Below are 9,565 nucleotides of genomic sequence, written 5' to 3'. Positions count from 1 at the left end.
GTCATGTTTTAAAACCTATAAATTCTTATTATTTGACTTTTGCCTTTACATACACATGTAACAACTGTGCAACAAATGAGGCTCCATATATTTCATGCCTTGCCTCTGCTTTGATCAAATAACTGATCTTCATATTTATTCTCCCTGTCTCTCTTCACTTTACATATAATAAGAAACAGCATTTGCCTTGCCTACTTTCCTGGTTGTCAGTGTTTTAATACTGGGTTATGTCCTCCAACAGCTGAGGGAAGAGAATGACTGGCAGCCACCCTTATCACACGCAGGGAGAACAGGAAGGCCTCAGTGGATGGGACGGTTTCCCCCAGGGAACCGAAAAAAGTGGCTGAAATCCTAAATTGTGGCAGAACATGATGCAGGGCTCAGGGTTACCCAGAAAAGAAAGGGGCTGTGCAGATTTCAAACACAGATCTCATGCTCATCAGGCACATTATCTTCCTCTGGGCCAGGGTTTTATTTACCCCAAGGCAAACAAGTATCATACATTAATGTGATTTATGTTGAAGAGCTAGCATAACTTGCGGCTGACTCAGCCAGTGCAATGTTTTGAGACCTAGAGAGCATAAGAAGCACCCCTAGAGAGCAGAAACCTCAAGAAACCCCATTTTTATTGTTTTGTTTTGCTTTCTGAGGCCTAGTGCCCTTATCCAAGAAATCACTGTTTGTAATTAAGATGGCAGAAGAGCCCTTGAGATAGAAAGAAAAGCCTGATGGGGCTGGAAAACTTTGACATTTCTCTTATTTCCCCATGTGGCATCAGCATGTACAAAGGCCTCTGCTGCATTTTCATACGCTCCTCTTTGCCAGTCTGGTCCCCTGATCCCTGAGGCATATTATCAAGAAAAAAGAAAATCTTCTGGGATTCTCCCGGTCTCCATTTCCATTATCTTCAACTTATTAGGTTATTTTAGATAACCACTTAGTACCACTGGGAAAAGGCATTCCCATTCTCATTACCATGCCCCACTTTGCTGTGCTATCCTGGGAGAACACAGAGTTTTGAAGAAAACTACTATAATTTCTTGGGCAGTATTTTGGGGGCCTTTTACCATGATAATAGCTGTGGGCCTTCAAAAATTAAATTAGATTGATAACCTTATTTTAGACGAAAAAATGTCCTTTTTGTTGTTGCATCTACAGATCACCATTCATCACAAGCTTATGCAATCACTAAATGCTCTGATTATTCCATTCTTTCCATAAGTCACAGTACATCAGCTAGAATTACTAATCTTTAAAGCTGCTTTGAAGTAGTTATTCTTTTTAAATACTGATGTAACAAAAGGTACAATAAGAAGTTATAAGACTGGTATAAATCAGCCAGAGAAAATATGGTATAGAATTATGAAAGCAACCATTTTGAATCTCATAAGAATTATATGATCTTATTTGCAGTAGAATTAGAATATGCTCTATCCACAGAGTTTTTAAAATAGAAAGATAGAAAACCAATGAAGGTTTTTAATGTGTCAGTATTCTCCAAAAATGAAATAAACTTAGCAATAATAGTACTTTGTAGCTTTGTCTTCTAAAAGGGCAACATTTGAGAAACAATTGTTTTTTTAATTTAATACATACGTGACAATGTGAGTCCTCTTCCTCCAACATTCTACAGCTCTGTCACCAACCAGTATGGCCAGCGAAAGCTGTGAGATCTTAGAATCTGGGCTTCCTTTCTCCCTGCATCCTAAATGCAAGAGGGACCCCTAATCCAAGGGCACAGCTGGCAACTGCGAATGCAGCTCTTATCTTGGATTTGTTCCTGCCTTTGCTTCACTCCCCACTCCTCCAGGCTCAGGTTCCCTTCCCTGCTTGCTAATGTGGTCAGTGAGACCACTCTCAGTTCAGTGGAGATAAAATACTTTCTGCCCTACCAGTTGCCCCTTTCAAGCACAAAGGTTTAATGTACTTTGGACATATGGAGAGTAATTCCAATTCAATACCATAATCTTCACAAAAGATCTTCAGTGCTAAGTACCTTCAGATTATCAAATGGCCAGGCTGGGGCTTTTTGGTCATACTGGCTGACCTCCAACGACCTCAATTAACTGTAAAACTGAAATAGAGTAGTGCTGCACTGAAGGCAAATGTTGCAAGAAAACGCAGCCAAAAAGGATTTTCAGAACTGTGGAAGAATTGGAAAGATCCTGCAGTTTAACAAAAACAGTTTAGCAAAAGTCAAAAGCTAAAGCTCAAGTAGCCTGATTTTTGAATATGTGTTTCATACACCTCAGTGAGATCCTTCTAAAATATCTTTATGTCAACACCAAACTAAGCAGCAACACACAGATCACTCAGATGCAGCATCCTATTAGTCAGCTTCACTGACTGAGGGTTTCTGTATCCTTTGCAGCACTCTGGGTCAGTTAGCAGGATAATATGCCTACAGTCTCATGTAAATCAGTATCACAGAAATTGTAGTCCTCCACGTTATCTATGTGATCATCCCAAAAAATGCATTCTCCAGTCCTATGCAAACTTTCAAATACATGATAGGTACTTAAGTCAGCAGGTCACCTAAGCAATAGTGAAAATATTTTGAAGTTGGGTAAAATGAATACATTTCTCTCCCAAGCTGTGGGGAAAAGCACAGACAGCATATATATTTCATGCCAAGCTGAAGGTTTAGCAAAAATTTGTTGTAATGAGGACCATACCTTCAATTAGATCATGCATAACAAAGGAAGAAAAACAGTAAGAGCTTTACTTAAAACATATAGATATAAAAGCTGTATATCAGTAGCTAATTTGTGCATTTTTGTAGGTCCGAAGCAGGGCTTTGACTTTCCTACATCGCTGTTCAATCCTAAAGTACAGTGCTCCACTTTGGTCCAGATACCAAAGCCCTGCTTGGTTGGTGACACAGTGCAGCTTTAGTTGTGAAAGCCCAAATTCACTGAATCTCTTTGGTTGGTGCTGAAGAATTCTAATGAAACACAATTTTGCCTACTTGTAGTTCTCACTGCCTTACAAACAGTTCTCACAGAAACCCATTGGGCTAAGCCCCCATGGGCTCAACATTTTCAGCACTCAGGCTTACTTACTCTGAAAAACAATCCAATACTTACTATGAAGGGGTTTCTAATTGACTTAAATTACCAGGCTGCCCAGCTCTAGGAATTTATCTTTCCTTTCCAATTGATCTGAGCCACGTACTAAATGGAGGAGCAAGGAAAACAGAGGCAAAGGGGCCCGAGGAAAGCGTGCTGCCCACAGTGATGCCGGGAAGGCAGGCAAACCGCAGAGCCCCGTGGGCTGCCAAGAACACCAGCCCAGCCTACCACACACTGCACGCGTGGGCTGCGGGGCCCTCATTTTTGGTGTTGCAGGCCACAGCTCCAATGAATTGGATTTTCTTTAAAATAGAACGCTTCTTATAATACATTATACACATACCAAAAATAAACAGAAGCTGGGAAAAGACTTTTGAGCCTCTCACTTTTCAGGTTCATGCACCAGTCATTTTCAAGACACCTAGGAATAGCAAAATGCTACTAAATGTGAAAAAGCTGAATTATTGCAGTATTTATTGTTTCTTTGAAAACAGCAAAGAGACTCTTAATTTCTTAACCTTGGCCTCAATACATAACACAAAAAAAACACTTTCCAAATGACCTGTGGGACAGTAATTGACCCATCTATTTACAACACAGATTAATCTGCCCTGTTATGCACGCCTTTCCATTTTGTCCAGCCAGACAATTCTATACCAGAAAAGCTTCTAAATTTTGATCTGCTAACATGTACGGATTTTCACTACCAAGATAGCTCTTGGTGAACTAAGAAGTAATTACTTTAATCATTATTCAACTAGTCAATAGAAAGGGAAGTAATTACTAAACTAATTCAACCATCATGAAAGAAATGATGGACATATATAGCTTAGAACAAACAATACGTCAGATAATTTGTAATAATATGCTCATATTTTGAATAAACTACAAATATTCAAAATACGTGTTTCTAGTCCCACATTATTTAGTTTCCCCTAGAAAGAATGAGCAAGAAAATACAATGCTAACGGAAAGAAAAATGTGATACATGCAATATACACAGTGGACCCTGACATTTATTTCTCAGTGAAGTATTAACAATTGCACAGCATTTTTATTTTGAATCATGTTGTTGAAATTCATAGGGATAAAGCACATTACTGAGGTCCTTTGCAGGTCAATGAATAACATACATTCTAGAAAAATAAAAATGGCCAAGAAAAAGTCTTTTAAAAATTACAGAAAAACAAAAAGTCCTACCTTTTTCATCTGTGTGCTCTCTCAAATTCCTAATCCCTCACTGAATGAAATGAACCTAAAAGACACAATGAAAGGCAGCATTAATTTATACTAATTTCTCATGGGGAACTATTTTAACAACTGATTTACTCTAATTAGAGGTTTTTCTTCCCCCCACCCCAAGTCATTATATCCATGTTCCCTCAACAGTGCATCTATGAAAGAGCTACAAAATCGGTTTTCTGAATGATTTTAATACCAAAAAACATACAAAGGCAGCTTGGAATCAACAAGGAATTTTCTTTAAACTTACCTTACTCTGACAGAAGAAAGAAAATGCATTGGGCCAGCAAATAAAATTAAAAGAAGAATGTGCAATCATGCATTCTTTCAGCAGCCAAAAATAGCAACTAAAAATGTTACTTATTATAATAATTACCCTTATGAATGGTTCAGGGCTTAAAGATCTAATGATTTTTGACAAAAATATAGATATAAATATGTAGCCCTTTGCTTTCAATCAAAATAAGACAGAAAAGGAATGTTGGTATTTCTCTAAATGCATGCTGTAACTTAACGGGCATACTAAAGAAGCAAGGGAGAGATAGGAGATTCAAGACATCTGTGGAAAAAAAAAATCCAAAACAGCACAACTATGTGTCCCGACTACATCCACCAGTAACACCAGAGCTCTATGTTCAGGAAAATAAATCTAAGTATAACTGCCTAGTTAATGCACACATGCAACACTACAACATTCAATCAGGATTTTAGGAAAGACTGTAATGCTAGAAACTTTGGCTTCTGAGAAATGTAATTTGGTCTTTGGAGCACCCAGTGGATTATATGGTCCGTGGCTTACTATCAGAAAATCAAGCAGGTTAAAAGACAGTAGGTAATAAAATATTAGCTCATCAGTCCATCAGAGCTGCCAAGCTATTCTATTCACTCTTTAAAACAAAAATGGGGGGATATAAAAGTCTGGACTAAATCTTGATAAAGTGCTCTTGCAAAATGTTTTGAGGCTGAGCAAACTCAAATTCAGATCTCAGTTCAGATTTACTGTAGCCTGGCAGCTGCAACATCTAACTGGAGCTTTATAAAAAGGCAGACCTTAGCAACACAGACTCTCTTATATCATGCAACCTGACAGTCTCTCAAACAGCAGGACAGGAGAATTTTATATTGACTATACCCATAGGTACAACAGCAAAGAATGATCAAATATCCAGAGCAATTTTCGCCAGTTGCAGAAGTCAATGATGTAAGCTTCTCTGACTTGCATCAGGCACGCTTGTTTGAGCTGGCAGTAGGCATTAACATGTATTTATGAGGCTTCTCTTTTTATGAAAAGCTCCCTAATTTCAGTGAAAGGACAATCTTCTTTTACCTTGTTTCCCTTTCAGTACCATTAATATAATCAAGATGACACAGTGCCTTTCTATCTTACCAAATCTGTTCTTGTCATTTGCCAAGTGCTGGGTTTCAGTTTGGCTGGGGCAGATTTGTTTTTTCCTTTGTTCTTTAAAGGAATTATTAGTCATAGGCCTTTTGGACTCTCCCATTCTAGGAGAAAAAAAAAAAAAAAAAAAAGGGGGGTGGGGGGGGAATGATGATTAAATGAACCCAGGATCTCTTATTAAGTCTCACTCCAAAACTAACTTCAGAACCTGCCCTCAGCAGCTTGGGCCATTCTACTTGGAGAGCTGCTCTGGAACAGTATTTTTAAAGATTTCCCTTTCCTCCTCTTGACGTCCTCTCTTTCTAACATAGCAGATTATTTGTAGAGCCCTCAATAGGACAGTCTGTACTTTATAGCCGAGGAATTTCTGTGCTGGGGAGATGCCTGCTTTTGAAGTTGCAACCTGGTCCTGTGGGCTAGGATGGCCTATCCAATTTCCTTCTCAGTGATGTACTTAAGGCAGGGGGCAAAGAAGTCCAAAACCCTTCCGAGATACCCTGTTAGGCTCCCCGAAGACAGCACGCTGACTAAAGGCCTTGTTCTGCTCTGTGATTAGCTGCAAATCTTTGCCCTCTCCCCAACCTTTTCCTGAAAAAGTGCCATTAAGGCCACAGTTCCACCTCATTTTGAGTTTTGGAATCAATCTTGGCTTACATGTGCAAATCAAGAAATCAGGATGGATGACAGAAAAGAAGATAGGGAACTACTACCAGTTCTTTATCACTGATAATCATAGGCATTTTGTGAAGAAACATAAAAAAGGCACTTCTGTACATCTACTGTCCAGGAGACAATCGTGCAAGTATAAGGCAGGAAACTTCGATTTTCTAGTCTGCGTATATTAAATGAAGACTTAATCAAAGAATTGAAGACTAGGTGGGATCCTCTTAAGATTCCCATATTTGGGAACAGTGTACTCTCAAGTTTTCCATTCCCTCCTCCAAATTTACACCTCTTTAAATGGTCCTTGGAAGATTGTTCCACATTCTCTTTTCAGCTAAGTGCTATCCTTGAACTCTTCCTTCCTCCTTTCTTTGTGTCTAACTCAAATTCATCTGTATCTACAAACATTCTCTCAGCTACAGCATCTATGGGTAGAACTCATCAATTTATCTCCATTGCAGACCTCCCACCCTGCTGTCCGGCCCAAAATATCAGCACCTCTCCTTAATAGCTGCTCAAGAACACCTGCCCACTCACTTTTATTCAATAAGGGAAGGCAAAAGCTTCACTCTCTCCACACAAGACATGCCCTACCGCCTCTTCTATGTACTTGAAGACATGACCAGCTTTGCTGTCATTCCAGCCTATAAGGAACGAGCAAGTGCTTTATACTATGTGCATGGCCACTGTTCTTAAAAACAGTAAACTTAATTTTTATCTTCTATTTTCTAAGAAGGCCACTGTAGACTGTATGTCATTTTAGCCAACCTTCAGCTCACAGCAATGCATGACTCATTAACAGGCTCATCTCCATATGTAAAATTCTAAGACAATTAAAGAGGAATTGCTGTTTCCTCAAAGAGGTTTTTCCAGTTAAAAATAAAATAAAAGCAAGACAGTGACTGGCATTATTTATATCAGCAATTCTACTGGAACGATAATGCAGCAGCTTTCACATGCAAATATACATACACTTAAATGATTTACAAAGGATTAAAATAAGGAGCTTAATACATTTCTTTGCCTCCGCTCAATCTTCTCATTTGCTTAAGAATCTTATCAAAGATGCCTCTCAAAGCAATTCTTCTGGACTGTGAAGAAATGTCAGCACACTTCACTGAAAAGACTCTTGGCTGTTGGAAAAGAGAGGCTGCATAGTAAAGAAATAGCAAATGGATATAGAGATAGGTAAATAGCTGGTAAAATACTAAAGTGTTTCCTCCAATCAGCATTCAGCAATATACTTACTAAATCTAAAGAATTAACACATACGCTTAAATGTAAAAATGTCAATGAGATACCATAACTTTCAGTAGGGAATAGAATTATCTCCACAAGATTTGCCATGGAACGATTCACCACAAAATTCATTTGAATCTACTGTGACTACCTCTCATAGTACCCTTAAAATGAAACACCAGCATAATAGACATATTTTAGATCATTTTTGGCCGAGGGGCTCACTTAATATAATTTTACCTTTCCAGGTTCAAACATAAATGCTTATACGTGCCCCTTACCTTATCTAACACTTGCATTTTCTGTGTAGTGCCGATTCTTTGGAAGGATACTTGAAAAATTTAGTTTACGTTTATTTTTCACAAACACGTTTTTTTCTCTGTTCCAAGTTCACACCTCTTAGGATATGTACTACGAAGCTACATAAAAGCAAGCAATGAATCTGAGTTCAGATACCAACATTTCATTTTTCAAAAAACAATACACTGTAACATGCTACCATACGCAGACTGGTATACTGTGATGTATCACTACAGTAATACTGCAACATATTTCTCAAAAGAGCAACATACACACCTAAATTTTTTATCTCCTTTCCTATACATGTTTAATTCTGTTTTTTCAGTTCTCAGCATTGCCAATGATCATGCAAAGTATTTAAAATTTTTCCTTTAAATTTGTTTCTTACATTCATATTATCAATAGATGTTTTAAGTGAAAAATTCATTCACACAGCTACAAAGTATAACTTGATGTGTCAAAATCAAAGCTACAATAGAGATGGAAAATAAAACAGATGCTAGTTCAAAAGGCAGCTCATCACTTTAAGCTAATAATGAGTTTTAACACTTCAGATAGAGAGCAGCATAATCCAGCGTGTGATTTTTATTTGTACTTGTCAGGTATAAGAAATTAATGAGCATTTGCATGAAGGCCAAAACTTTACCTGCACTTTTGTAGTCTCTGTATGATTTAACTTTTTTTTTTTTTTTTTTTTTTTTTTTTTAATAAAAAGGGTAAATTCTAGGATATCTATGGGTTAAGAGGAAACTTCCCCACTGCTGACAAAGGTGTTTAAGTCTCCCCTTTAACCTAGAGGGGAAAAAAAAAAGATGTTCATTTTTTTCCTAATAGGAGTTAGGAATATAGCACAGTAGTCTCATATTTTGCATATTATATTCTCCCTGTGATGCTACACCCACAGAGTTCTGGGCATAAATCACTCCTATCTGGCCACAAAGCTCCACTCCGTGCCCAGCCGGGAGGGGAGCCAGAGCCAATTGTAACTGATACATCATGGTGCATAGATCTGCAAACACACCACACTAAACACCCTAGCTCCCTGGTCTCGATGGAAAAACGCCTATCATCTCTTGACCTTTATAGTTGAATAATATTAGAATGTGGTGACTGAATTCATATTTGTTCTTTCAAAGAGAGTTTACACAAACAAAAAGGAATTCAGTGTGCATATCAGCTTTTCGTAATAAAAAAAAAAAAATGTACTGAATACATTAAACCAACCCAATACTTATTTCTCAATTCACTTCCACACACTAAATACATTAGAACTTCTTCCTCTGCTCGCCTTACATACTCGCTAGATCCTGAAACTTGTCATGGCCAAATGTCACAATTTAGAGGTGCAGGTTTGTCAGCATTCTTGTTCTGCAAAATATCCAAGTCCAAATGCACCTAATGTTCACAAAGCTACAACACCAGGTTAAAATATAAGTAGATTTTCTTTCTAAAAGCTCTTGGCCCATAGATTGGCTACTCTATTATCTGCAAATTACAGGGAAGTTTCATCAACACAGAGCATCATGATTTTGCTGATCTACTTAGAACCACAAAATAGGCTGCAGTTCTAAAATGGTTATTAACAGTGAGGATTGCAATTTAAGCAGGCCAGAACCTCCAAGGCAAGAGTAGGAAGATCTTTCAAGATGTT

Source organism: Tinamus guttatus, unplaced genomic scaffold (genome assembly GCF_059628265.1).
Source record: "Tinamus guttatus ecotype Peru unplaced genomic scaffold, ASM5962826v1 Tinamus_guttatus_pri_ptg000023l, whole genome shotgun sequence".
Taxonomy (NCBI): Eukaryota; Metazoa; Chordata; class Aves; order Tinamiformes; family Tinamidae; genus Tinamus; species Tinamus guttatus.
The sequence above is the reverse complement of the archived record's forward strand: the minus strand, read 5'-3'. Positions refer to the sequence as shown.